The following is a 13,219-nucleotide window of genomic DNA, read 5'->3' on the forward strand; positions in this document are numbered from 1 at the left end:
CAATGGGTAACATTTCTTATCCAGGTTACAAATAGGGTGTGGAACTTTTTTAACAATAACATTTTGTCCCAGTATCAGCTCCTTAGCTTCCCTTTTCAGGAAAGTAGTGGGTGCCAGTGCTGTGAGGCAGGGCAGCCCTTTAGCTGCCACGGAGTTAATTTGTTTAGATAAATAGGCCATTGGCCTTTACTAGGGTCTAAATTTTTCAGTTAGGACACCCAAAGTCATTCTGTTCTTTTCATGAACAAAGAGGTTGAACCCTCTGGTTATATCAAGAAGTTTTGGGGCTGGAGCCTCAGAGAGTTTGGCTTTGATTGTCTGAAAGGCCATCTCCTGTTTTGGTCCCCACTTAAGGATTTTTTTTTCTCCTTTTAAGGCCTCATACTGGGGTTTGGCCAAGTCTGAGAATCCAGGGGTTCATATTCTTCAGAAACCTTTTGTTCTTAGGAGCTCTGGAGTTTTTTGATGAGTGGTGGGGGTAGGGATGTTGTTACATTTGGTTTTTTTAGTCCCCAGCATTTGCCATCCCCGCATGATGTTAAAACCTAAGTATTTGTTTCTGACAGACTTTTTCTTTTGATACAATAAAAAAAATTGTCTCTATTTGTAGGGAAAAGAGGGTTTTTGTTCCTTGTAGGCATGGAGCCTGGGTCAAGTTGGCCAGTAGAAGGTCGTCAACATATTGTAACAAGACACAGTTTAGGACAGGAGTCATGGAAACCCAGCCAAGTCAGTGACTAAGGCTCCACAGAAGACTGAAGGGAGTTCTGATTGCATTATATTATCTTTTTTTGTGTTCTGAGAAAATCTCTAATGTATTTCCCACTTTGATGCTTGGATACTTTTAGGGTTAAAGAGCATCATCCTGATTTAATGGTTTATATTTCTATAACATCATTACCTGAGTGGCCCTTTTCTTTTTAATTAGAGCCTCTATGAAACTAGAAATAGAACTTATAACCAGGGGTAACAAGGCAAGGCAGGAGAAGGCAGAACCCTAGCATAAAACCCACAATACTTATAAGACTCTTGAATTTCCCCAAAAGTTGAATACCATCTTTTAAATAATTTCCTGGGGGGGCTGGGGATATAGCTCAGTTGGTAGAGTGCTTGCCTTGCAAGCCCAAGGCCCTGGGTTCAATACCCAGCACCGCAAAAAAAAAAAAAAATTTCCTGGGGTTTCAACCTTTATAGGTCTAGAACGGGATGTGGGTGACCTTTTCATCCAACCTGTAGGTTCCTGAGATAGTTTCCTGGTAGGAGAAATGGGTATGATAAAGTAGGGTTGTGGTAATACCTTGGCTTGATTGAGTCATATGAAGTTCCAGGTTACAAGATGAGAGGCTCAAGTCTACAAACCTAGAGCCAGATAAAAAACAACTAATAGTAACAAAGTATCTTTAAAAGGAGGTAAAAGACTGCTAATAGAAGCTTTAAACCCAATGCCAACCAGATAGAGCAGTTGCTGTTAATCCTACAGAGAAAATTAAGACTGTGGCAACTAATAGTGGAAAGGGTGGCAGTGCCAAAGCAGCACAGTAAATAGACCAATACAGAAAATAAGAATAGTCCATTTATCCCAGTCAGTGGTTGATTCTTCAAGTTTTTGCTGGGTGTAGACTAGTAAGCTGAGATTTCTCAGGGGAATACTATTGGACACTAGTGAGAAGCCTTTTATCTCCATTAGTTTTTTTTTTTTTTAACCAGTTGCACCATAGACTAGGATGGGTCACAGTTTTGTTGACCATGTGTAGCTTCCATTGGAAATGTTAGGAACATTTTTCTTTTTCTTTACCAATATATAAAAATATTCCTAATACTCAAATATACATTACCTTATGTAATTTAAGAAGTCAGGAGTACTTAAATTTATATTTAGCAATTGACATTTTAGTACTTTAACTTTATAAATTAACTAAATGTCTTTTTAACAAATACATTAATGAAAACTCTCATTTATGTTTAATCTAATTTACCCAATTTTAATTGTTAACTTTAGTTTACCCATAAAAATTAAGAGATCACACAAGTGTAGTTAACAGTACAAATCATCTGTTCTGCTGAAGAAAAATCCTAGAAGCAATGTATATTACTTTAAACATTTTATAGAAACTAACATTCTATTGATTGTTGAATCACCTAGAAAAACGTGTGAATTAGTAATTTTAAAGGCATTTTTATTTTTATCTATTTAACCAATTTAAATTGAAATTTTTAAAAAATGTTTAAGTCATATGACTAAAAAGTCATATTTGGATCAATTATTAAATTTAGGAGTACCCATTTATCCATAAGCCAATTTTGACACCATGTACATAATATGTATGTATATAGAGAGACATACAACATATAATACACAGATGTACACAAATATATAAAAACCATCAGGAAACAAAGATTTTATAGTTTTTTCTTGAATAATTGACCTTTGAACAGAGACAGCAGGAAAAACATGTAGAGGAGTCAACCCTCCAGTTGGACAAAACAAGACTAATTGGAACAAAATGTATTAATTCAGGCATGTAGGAACAAATGTGAATTTATCATAGAAACCATAAACTTAAATAAGACAGGTTTTGAATAAAAAAATGACATGGTCATAATTACTCCCAAGCTGTTATTGATATCCTTCAAATCATTCCTTATTTTTCCCCAAAAAATAAAATCTGAATAAGGTTTTGGCATTGCTCTAATTCCTTCCTTAATTTGGATAGTGAAGGATATAGGGCAGTTGGAAGAATGGGAGCCACAGTAGCTGGCTTAAATTTTCTTTCCCCTTCATTGTTGGCATCATTTCTAGAGGCAGAAGTCAGGGAGTTTTGACCTTGAAGAGGCCTAAAGTTTGAGTTCGAACACTAAAGGCTTTTGGATAACTTCATGAGTCCAAATAAAACAGGATTTTATCATCTCTTGTGTTCTTTTTTCCTTTATCCTAGGACTTTTAAAAAGTATTTTAACAAGGGACTGGGATTGTATCTCAGTGGTGGAACACTTGCCTTGAATGTGTGAGGCACTGGGTTCAATCCTTAGCCCCACATAAAATAAATAAATAAATAAAATAAAGGTATTGTGTCCATCTACAACTGGAAAAAAAAAAATTTAACAAGGCCCAGAGAGCCTTCGGGGTAATTTTGGTATCTTTTCCCCTCCCTGCATCCTTTCTCTAGACTAAAGGTTTTGAAGCTGAGCTGCCCATTATTTGCAAGTTCCTACCCTAAGATGGTATAGCAAGATAAGGGGGGAACACACACCTTTATCTGCCTGTCTGCTCTCTTCACAGAGACTTTAGTGCCTCTTTGCATTAATGGCAGGTCAGTATAAGCCCCTGACCTGGACCAACTCTGTAGGGAGGGACTTTTGATCCTCTGGGGTTGGTGCTGCCTTAGCCTTATGAGGTCACCACAAAACTGCAGGTTAGGACTTACTCAGTCTCCATAGTCTGAAGACAGTGGAGCACAGACTCTGAGTCACTCCAGTCACACACACACACACAAGAATGGGCAATCAGACCTCCTGAGTAAGCAAACCCTGTACCGAGTGATACTCCAGTTACTGTGAAGTGATCAGGTTCTGCATCCATCCTAGGGAAGAACCTGACTTGAGCAGATGAACCCAGGGAACTTACCAGTTTGATGTCTTGTCCTGAAACCTGCTTTCATTCTCTTTCTGACTCTGTTTGGGAAGTAATGAGAGCCAGAATCAGGCAAGTCACAGGAGCAGCCATGGCTTTTTCCAGTTCCCCAACAACAGTGGCCCAAAGGACATCTTGGTTGTTGGTTTCCCAGCCAATGCACCAAAGTATATTATTTGAAGAAACAAAGTTATGGCACTGGAAAGAGACAAACAGCACTTGGAGATGTAGAACTGCAGGGTTTATTCAGCACCTGCATGAGTTCAATGGAGTCCTTTGCAAAGACTGAGCACAGCCCTTTGTTCTCAGTATCTTTTCTACAGTACAGACTTCCAGGTTTCAAGACTTTCCCATGCAAGTAGCTTTCATTTCTCCCTCTTTCTTCAGGCAGTTCTGGTCCCTGCCATAGCTGCTGAGCAAGCATGATTATAGAAGCAGAAACTAGCGGGTTGCAGCTATTAACAGATAAAAAAACATCTTAGGAAGGAGTTGTTGCTTCAGTTTGACTAGGTTTCCAATTTAATTTGTGAGTAAGATAGACTGAAAACAGCACTTGAAGTTGTGAGAAATAAGAATAGGGGGAAATTGAGATGAAAACAAGAGATGGAAGTTAACTTTTGCAGGGAGTAGTATGAGAAGTTACTGGATATTTGAGATTAGAAACTAGAAAAGAGCTTAGTAGTCAGGGCTAGAGATACAGGCTTATATGTAAAAAGTGTTAGTACAGTTGGAGAAATTAAATGGGTGCATATTGTGGGTTTAAAGAACATCGCACCTTAAAGGAAGGCCACCAAAATTTTCCACTTATCTGTGTTTTTTTTAAAAAAACAATAACCTTATTGAGATATAACTTGCATACCATAATATTCACTTACTGCATGTGTATAACTCCATGGTCTGTGTAAATTTATTGAGTCATGCAAACTGTCATAATTCAGTTTTAGAATTTTTCCATCTCCCCACAAATATTTCTGGGGTCTGTTACTAGTTAACCCTTGCTCCCATAAACAGGCTTAGGCAAACACTCTTCTGTTTTGTTTCCATAAATGTGCTTTTTCTATACAATTCAAATAAATGGAATAATACAATATGTGTCCCATTTCATCTGGCTATTTTCACTAAGCATAATGTTTTTGAGATCCAAACCATTATAGATCAATATTTTGTTCCTTTTGATTAATAGTATTCATTTGTATGGATACATCACAGTTTTTGCATCCATCACTAGGGGGTGGGCATTTGGTTTATTTCCAGCTTTTTTCTTATTATTATTCATGGTTCTCTGAATATTTACATTTATGTCCTTGTGTGTATATGTTTTAATTTTTTATGAGTACATTCCTAGTAGTACAATTACTGAATTGTATGGTATTTTAATCAGCTTTTTCACTGCTGTGACTAAATAACCAAACCAGAACAACTGCAAAGGAAAAAAAAGTTTATTTGAAGGCTACGGTTTCAGAAGTCTTAGTCCATAGAAGTCTGGCTCCATTCCTCAGTGCTTGAGGTGAGGTGGAACATCATGGTGGAAGATTTTGGCAGAGGGAAGTGGCTTACATGGTGATTTGGAAGGAGGGAGAGAGGGGAGGAGAGGAAAAGAGGGAGGAAGAGACAGGGAGAGAGGGAGAGACTCCACTCTCCAGATACAAATATTTACCCATGGCCATGCCCCCAGTGAACCACTTCCTCTAGCCATACTCCACCTGCCTCCAGTTACCATTCACTTAATCCCATCAGGATTAATTCACTGATTAGGTTAAGGCTATAACCCCGTCCTCCTCTAAACCTTCTTAGATTGTCTCACACTGTGGGATGCTACATCTAAACTATAACATATGGTAAATTTGTGTTTAACTTATTAAGAAACTGCCAAATGTTTTCCAAACTGGCTGTACCATATTACATTCCTATGAGCAATGCACAAGTGGTCCAATTTCTCCACCTCCTTGTCAACACTTGGTATCCTATTTTTACAGTCATTTTAATAGATATGTAGTAATTTTTGTTGGGGCTTTTATTTGCATTTCCTTGATGACTAATGATACTGAACATCTTTTCATGTTATGTTTAGTCATATGTATGCCTTCTTTGGTGAAATATGTATTCAAATCATTTGCCCATTTAAAATATTTTAATTAATATGTTATGAGATATTTTCAAATATTCTGGATATGAGCTCTTTATTAGGTCTGTGGTTTGCAAATATTTTCTCCTAGTCTGAAGGTTGAATTTTTAATTTTTTAAATAATGGCTTTCGAGAAGCAAAATTTGATGAAGTTCAATTTATCAAATTTTTTCTAAGGATCATGGTTTGTTGTTATTTATGGTACTGGGGATTCAACTCAGGAGTTCTTTACAACTGAGCTCAATCCAAAGTCTTTATTATTTTTTTTTAAATTTTGAGATAGGGTCTTTCTAACTTATCCAGATTGACATCAAACTTGTCTCCTCCTGCCTCAGGCTCCCAAGTTACTTGGATTACAGTGTGTACCACCATTTCCAGCTCCTATTGATCATGTTTTAAATCTTGTTTCTAAAAATTCTTTTCACAAACAAAATCCATGAAACTTGTCTCCTATATTTTCTAGAATTTTATAATTTTAGTACATATATTTGAGTCTTATATTTAGGCCTATGGTCTATTTTGAGTTAGTTTTTTGTATATGGCATGAAGAGTATTTTCATATTGTTGCAACTATTCTGGATCTTCTGTACTTTTATATGAATTTTATTATCTACTTTTAGATTTGTGCAAAGCCAGCTGGGATTCTGATAGGAGTTCTATTTATCAGTAACTTTGAGGAGAATTGCCATTTGGATACTTTGAGTCTACCTATCCAAAAGCATGAATGAATTCTCTCTCCATTGACTTAGATATTCATTAATTTCTCTAAGCCATGTTTTACAGTTTTCATCGTACAAGACATAGCAGAAGTTCTAAACTGAAATGGTTTGAGAGTAGTAAGTATGGGAGCAGCTCTATGAAACATAAACCCAACGTTTTTAACCCTAGGTCAGTGATGTTTCAAGTGCAAATGCTTCTCAAATGGATGTATGTTTTTGGTTAATTTCCAGAGTGATGAAATGGTATATTTTGTTAATTTTGTCCAGGTTTATAGTTCTTTTGAGGGAGATGATTTTCTCATCTCCTTACCTAATCATAGCCAGAAGTTCTTCAATCTGTATTTTTATGAGGATTTGTGTTCCAATCACTTCTAACTCCAAAAGACCTAAGACATAATATCTATTAAGCTATGAGAATTAAATAGTGTATGCACAACGGGTGCAACCAGTACATAATATTTACATAACAATCTGTTTTATTTATACAATCTGTCATTCAGATATGTGTTCTCTAATTTCAAAAATTTCTTTGGGATTTTTGTTGGAGTTATATGGGTCTCCTTTTATGCTTCTATGATATACAGACAATTCTTTATTTTTTTTCTTATTCTTGGTACTGGGTATAGAAACTATGGGTACTCTACCACTAAGCTATACCCCCAGACCTTTCTATTTTTTTATTTTGAGACAGGTATTTCTAAATTGCTCAGGCTGACCTCAAATTTATGATCCTCAAACCTCAATCTTCTGAGTTGCTGAGATTACAGGTGTGCCTCACCCAACCCAGCAATAATTGTTAATATTAGCAATTCTAACAATATGAAATTGTATCAGTGCAACACATTTATCCTTCTGAAGTATGTTCATGTATGGTACCACATTTTATTTTCACAAAAACCTATAAATTAGAGCCAACTTTCCTATTTTATTAATGTGAATACTGGACTTATTTTAAAATAGAGCCAACTTATTTATTAATGTGAAGATTGGCTTATGGTTATACAAGTATAGGTGAGATGCAGCATTGGAACCCTTTTTGAAGTCCAGAGCCCTTCTCAGTGCAACACACATTCTTGCATTTTAGTATTAATTTACTTTTGTTAATTTTTACAACTAGTGTTTGACATATTTTAAACATTGTGACAATAAGTATTTGCTTCCCTCAAGTTTTTCTTTTGAAGTATTTTCATAATCTGAAAAGGCTTGAATAAAGACTGAGCAATGAATTACCTAGATAATCAGTGGATCATAAATGTAATCTTCATTTAATCCAAATGTCAGTTGTATCTAGTATAATAAATATATCTATATTTTAAGCCTTTAGGAAACAGGGTTATTTTCTTTAAAAAGGAAAAAAAACCTGTGACCAGAGAAGAAACATTGGGTTGGTAGAACAGGGATCATTTTACTATGTTTAGAAGGTTAAGGAAAGATCCAAAAGAAACTGCAGTAGAGATGCAAAAAGATGGAAATGCTAATATTATTGAACATCTTTTGTGAAACATGATATTGAATGCTTTCTGTTCATTATAATTTAATTCAAAATGTCTTGGAACACAGTAAAACAGTTTGGAAATAGTCTACAGTTACTATAACGTTTACAATGTAAAATCTCTGCCATGACACTTTTACCATTATGTGGTACAGATATTATAGTGAACATTATTAAGAACTTAAAATTTACTACCTATATATTAGAATTTCTGTGTTTCTTATAAAACTAATATGATTGAGCCATAAATTAGGTGAATTAGGAAAAATTAAAATCCAATGTGAAAAACTGCCTGCAAAATTAACCCAGGTTTCTGCTTGTGAGTAGACAATTTGTTATGGAAATAGTCACAGTTTCAGGTGAGTTTAAAGGAGGCATGAAAAGACTGTGATTATAAATTGAAAAGGTAAAATATAATCAGGAGACTGGATTACTAGAAAGAACATTGCTGTGTAGGGGAAAGTCAGGGAACTAGTTGTGTGTTTCTACCATTGTCCAGGAGAGAGAGTGCTTTGATTAGCAAACTGGAATGCATCAGTCCTCATCCCAATGGTAGGAATGGGTAAGTAAATCAAATTAAACCTTGAGGCAGTAATCACTAAGAGCAGGTACTGAATTCCCATTTAATAATTTTAGGCTCACCAAGGAAATATCTGCGTACAATTTGCTTTTTGTATGTGTTGCCTGTAATAGAGACAGAACTTCCTGATTCTCAAAGCTAGCATCCCTGCCTTTACCATATATCCCATTATAAGCTAATGAATGGACAGTCTGATTTATACTTCAATATCTTGTGACTTTAGCTACTGTAAATTAGCCTCATGGATCCTGATACTACTGGTGAACTGATAGAATGGTAGATAGTGTCACCATGAAAAGAAGCAAATATTAAGTCCAAATGGAACATCATATAGGTAACATCATACACCATGACAGAGAATGAAAATACTTCCTATTTACTTTTTTAAAATTTTAGTTATAGATGGACACAATACCTTTATTGTATTTATTTTTATGTGGTGCTGAGGTTTGAACTCAGTGACACATATGATAGGCAAGCAATCTACCACTGAGCCATAACCATAACCCCTGTTTATTGTTTCCTTGATGAAATTTTCCCTTTGGTAATGGTTTAGACTTTAGTTTATGACATAATTACCTGAAAATCCCCTCCTTGTTTTTTGGATGCTAGGGAATCAAACCCATGCCCTTGAGCATGCTAGACAAGTGCTCTAGCACTAAACCTAAACCCCCAGTCTGGAAATTATTTTAAATTACAAATTCCTATATCCTACTCCTAGGGATTCTGATATACTTGATCCAGTATGGAGCACCAGAAAAGTCAATTTTTTTTTTCCTTTTTGGTGGTGCTGGGGATTGAACCCAGGGCCTTAGTGCTTGCAAGGCAAGCACTCTACCAACTGAGCTATATCCCCAGCCCACAGAAAAGGCATTTTTTTAAAAAAGAGATGTGATTCTGACCCTGATAAACCTTAAGCCAACAGTTTTCTACAGAGATCTTTTCTATCTTAAAACAACTCTATGATTCTTAAAGGGTTCGCTCACTGCTTGGTAAAATTTCATTTTGTTTCATTCAGGTTTTTGTTAATTGACAATATTGAGAACACCATAATCAGTTTCAGGTCTATGATTAGTCAGAATTGTGTATTGAAATCTCAAGGGGGCGCTGAAAAAGTAGACAGGAAGAATAACGGGTTAGGCGTGAGGGAAGACAAAATGGTTGCCAGTTTCGCTGCACCATGTGCTTCGGGGCTGAAAAACAGAATATAAAATCCGCTGAGGAGGCCCTCTCTGTTTATTAACGGAGGCGAATAGGTAAGTGGTGATGACAAAAGTAGCCTGGGAGACATTATCCCCTTGAGCCTGTACCCGACCCTCTGCTCTGGGAATAGACTTCCTAACGCTATTATCTCCTCATTGCTACCGCCAATGAAATGGTCTAAATGAAAGCAGTGTACTTCTATGGAAATACAACATTTTTTTTTAACTTATTTTTCTGAGATGAGGTCTCACTGTGTTGTGCAGGCTGGCCTGGAACTCCTGAGTTTAAGTACTCCTCCTGTCTCATTCTCCCAAGTAGGTGGTAGGTACTACAGCGGAAATGCAACTTTAAGTTCCCTTTTTCTAAGACCCAGATTACTGTCCCTAAAATTTAAGTGGTATAATCATATTTGAGCTTCCTTGGGAAATAAGCAACTATTTTGTTAAGGATATGGCTCAATATTATTTGAAAGATATTTATTTGGAAGATGGCTAAGGAGATGGGGGAGGGGAAAATGAAAGCAGGGAATTGGTTAACAGTGGTTAAATATGGCCCCGAGCTAGGTTTTGAATCCATGAGATTCCAAGCTGATATACCTATTTACTTGATTTTGTTAACTAATGTGCCTAAGAATCACCTGAGGGCCAAGTTGAAAATGTAATTCATGACCTGTTCCCAGAAATTATAATTTAGTAGATCTTGGATGGAATCCAAAATTTATATTTTTAACAAGTATCCTAGATGACTCTGGTGCAGGTGGACATTATTTAAGAAATATTTTTTTTCAGAACAATGATTTTCAGAACAATGATTTTAAGGTGTTCAGTGGACATTATTTAAGAAACATTTTTTTTTTCAGAACAATGATTTTCAATCTTTTGGATCTCAGGATTCCTTCACACTATTATAAATTACTGAGGACGATAAAGAGCATTTGCTTATGTGGTAAATAATATCTGATATATAATAGCTACTGATATTTATGGTATTAAAAGCTAAAACAGAAATGTTTATTTATTTATCTTTTTTTTTCTTGGTTCTGGGAATTGAACCCAAGAGATCTTTGCCACTGAGCTAAGTCCCCAGTCCATTTTCTTATATATAAAAAATATATATATAATAAAAAATATACATATATATTTATTATATGTATATTTTTTAATAATATATATATATTAACTTTGAGACTGGGTTTTGCAAGGTTGCTGAGGGTCTCCCTAAATTGGTGTGACTGGCCTGGAATTTTTAATCCTCTTGCCTCAGCCTCCAGTGGAGCTGGGATTAAAAGCATGTGCCATGCCTAGCTTGACTGAGAAATGTTTAAAATGTGTATTAACTCATTTGAAAATATCAAGAATAAAACCATTGCATGTTAACTAGATAAAATTATATTTAAAAAAACTACATTTTACAAATTGAAAATATTTAGTGAGAAGATATTATTATTTTATATTCTTCAAATTTCCTTAATACCTGACTTTATAATTCTCATATCTACTTCTGCATACAGGCTTGTAATGTGATTTTTTAATGAAGTATTTTGAGAAAAGCAGGCCTCATGCATACAACCTAGGGGGAAAAAAGAACCCTACAGACATCAAAAAAGGCTCTTGGAGACCTCAGTGGGTCCTCTGACTATACTTCGAGTTTAACCTTAAGAGTATTAGCTGTAATTGTTATCAGGAATTTCTATGTTGATTAGTCTATGTTGGTCATCAGAGTATATGGACACAACAAAAATAGAAAATTAATTTATTCCCTAGGTTGTTTATGGTAGGTAGGGAAAACTAGTAGTAGTCATAGTAGTAGTACCAGGGATCGAACCCAGGGGTTCTTAACCACTGAGCCACATCCGCAGTCCCTCCCCCTGCTTTTTTTTAAGAGATAAATTCTTGCTAAATTGCTGAGGCTGGCTTTAAACTAGTGATCCTCCTGCCTCAGGCTCCTGAGCCACTGAGATTCCAGGCAGTGCTGCCACACCTGACTGGGAAAATTATTTTGTAAAAAATATATCACCCTTGAGCCAGGAGTGGTGGCACACCTATAATCTCAGCAACATGGAAGGATGAGGCAGGTGGATGACAAGGTTGAGGCCTGTTTGGGCAATTTAGCAAGAGACTGAGAAATGGATGGGGATGTAGCTCCACGGTAGATTGCCCCTGGGCTCAATGCCCCATACTGCAATAAGTGAGTATAACCATTATATCACTCTTTTTAACTTTGTCCATTTTAAAGCACTGTAGAAATATAAAATAGCTGTCTAGATGTTGGGGCAAATTTTTGTTTAAAGAAACTGGGTTTTAGAACAATCATTTGTGGAGAAGTTTCAAGAGGCAATGAGCAAAGAATATAGTGAGTGAGCAATTATAGGTAGAAAAAATGAGAGCAGGAAGCAATCTGTAGTCATATATAGTAAATATTTACAATTGAATAAATAACTATTATGGTGAGAAAGTTCTCACCCACCTTCTAAGTGTGTGATTGCTTTGCCTGAATAAAAAGAACCTTGTTCCTGGTCAACACACTTCTTCAAATTTGGCTACCATTTTTGTTGTTTCTAGTTTAAATTCTAGAACCTAAAATTTACCACCAACTTGCTACAAGGCTTTAAAAACATTATTTCATTTCTTATTTATCTCTGGTCAAAGTGGTAGCACCTGAAAAGGAATCTGAAAGGAAACACCTTTGGAAAGTTGAGAGAAAAACCAAGAGTGTGTGTTAACCTGGAATCCAATTGAGGTAAGTGAGTGAAGGAGGAGGGAGTGATTCCTTTTGTCAGACGATGCTGATTATGAAGTTAAGATAAGGAATGCTAATTGATCCTTAGATTTTGTGATGTGGAAGCCATTAGTGACTTAGATAAAAAAAGTTCCAGTGGAATGGTTCATGTGAATGCCCCATTGGTATGAGCTAAAGAAACATTAGGAAAGGAATTGAAAACTGTACAAACAGCTCTTTCCTGAAGTTTTGCTAAATACAGAAGCAGATAAATATAGCAACAGAAGAAATTGGATTGGGAGGTGGTTTCTCTGTTTTTGAAATAAGATGTTAGTATGCCAGTTTTTTGAGAGCTTCCATGATGAGCAAAATGAACATGGATTCTTTCCTTACAGAACCCATAATCTAATAGGGGAAATGGTGTTAAATGGATACACAAAAATTAAATAATTTTAATGTGATGAGTATGAAAAATAGCACAAGGTCCTATCAGTATAATTATCAATCCTAACTTTTTCAAGGACATTGAAAAAGACTTTTCTAAATAAATGATTTTCAGATTGCACTTAGGGAAGAAAATAGTACATGCAAAGGCCCTAGGTGGAAAGAATATGATTTATTAGAAATATCAAAAGAAGGCAATTGAGTTTGAAGTACAGGTGAGTGTGGCAAAAGGAAAGTTGGAAAAGGTAAACAGTGACCATATTATTTAGTTGGACCCTATAGACTCAATTGTGATCTGTGGTTTTTA

At 35.7% G+C, this 13,219-nt stretch overlaps 1 protein-coding gene across 1 annotated transcript in view; it reads left to right on the forward strand.

The window, feature by feature from the left end:
- Positions 1 to 13,219, forward strand: part of Fam133a (family with sequence similarity 133 member A) — a 49,420-nt gene that overhangs the window by 15,424 nt on the left and 20,777 nt on the right. Inside the window, 1 exon segment of the mRNA XM_047536463.1 lies at positions 12,399 to 12,489. The gene's annotated coding sequence lies outside the window, so the exon portion shown is untranslated.

This window comes from Sciurus carolinensis, chromosome X (assembly GCF_902686445.1).
Source record: "Sciurus carolinensis chromosome X, mSciCar1.2, whole genome shotgun sequence".
NCBI lineage: Eukaryota > Metazoa > Chordata > Mammalia > Rodentia > Sciuridae > Sciurus > Sciurus carolinensis.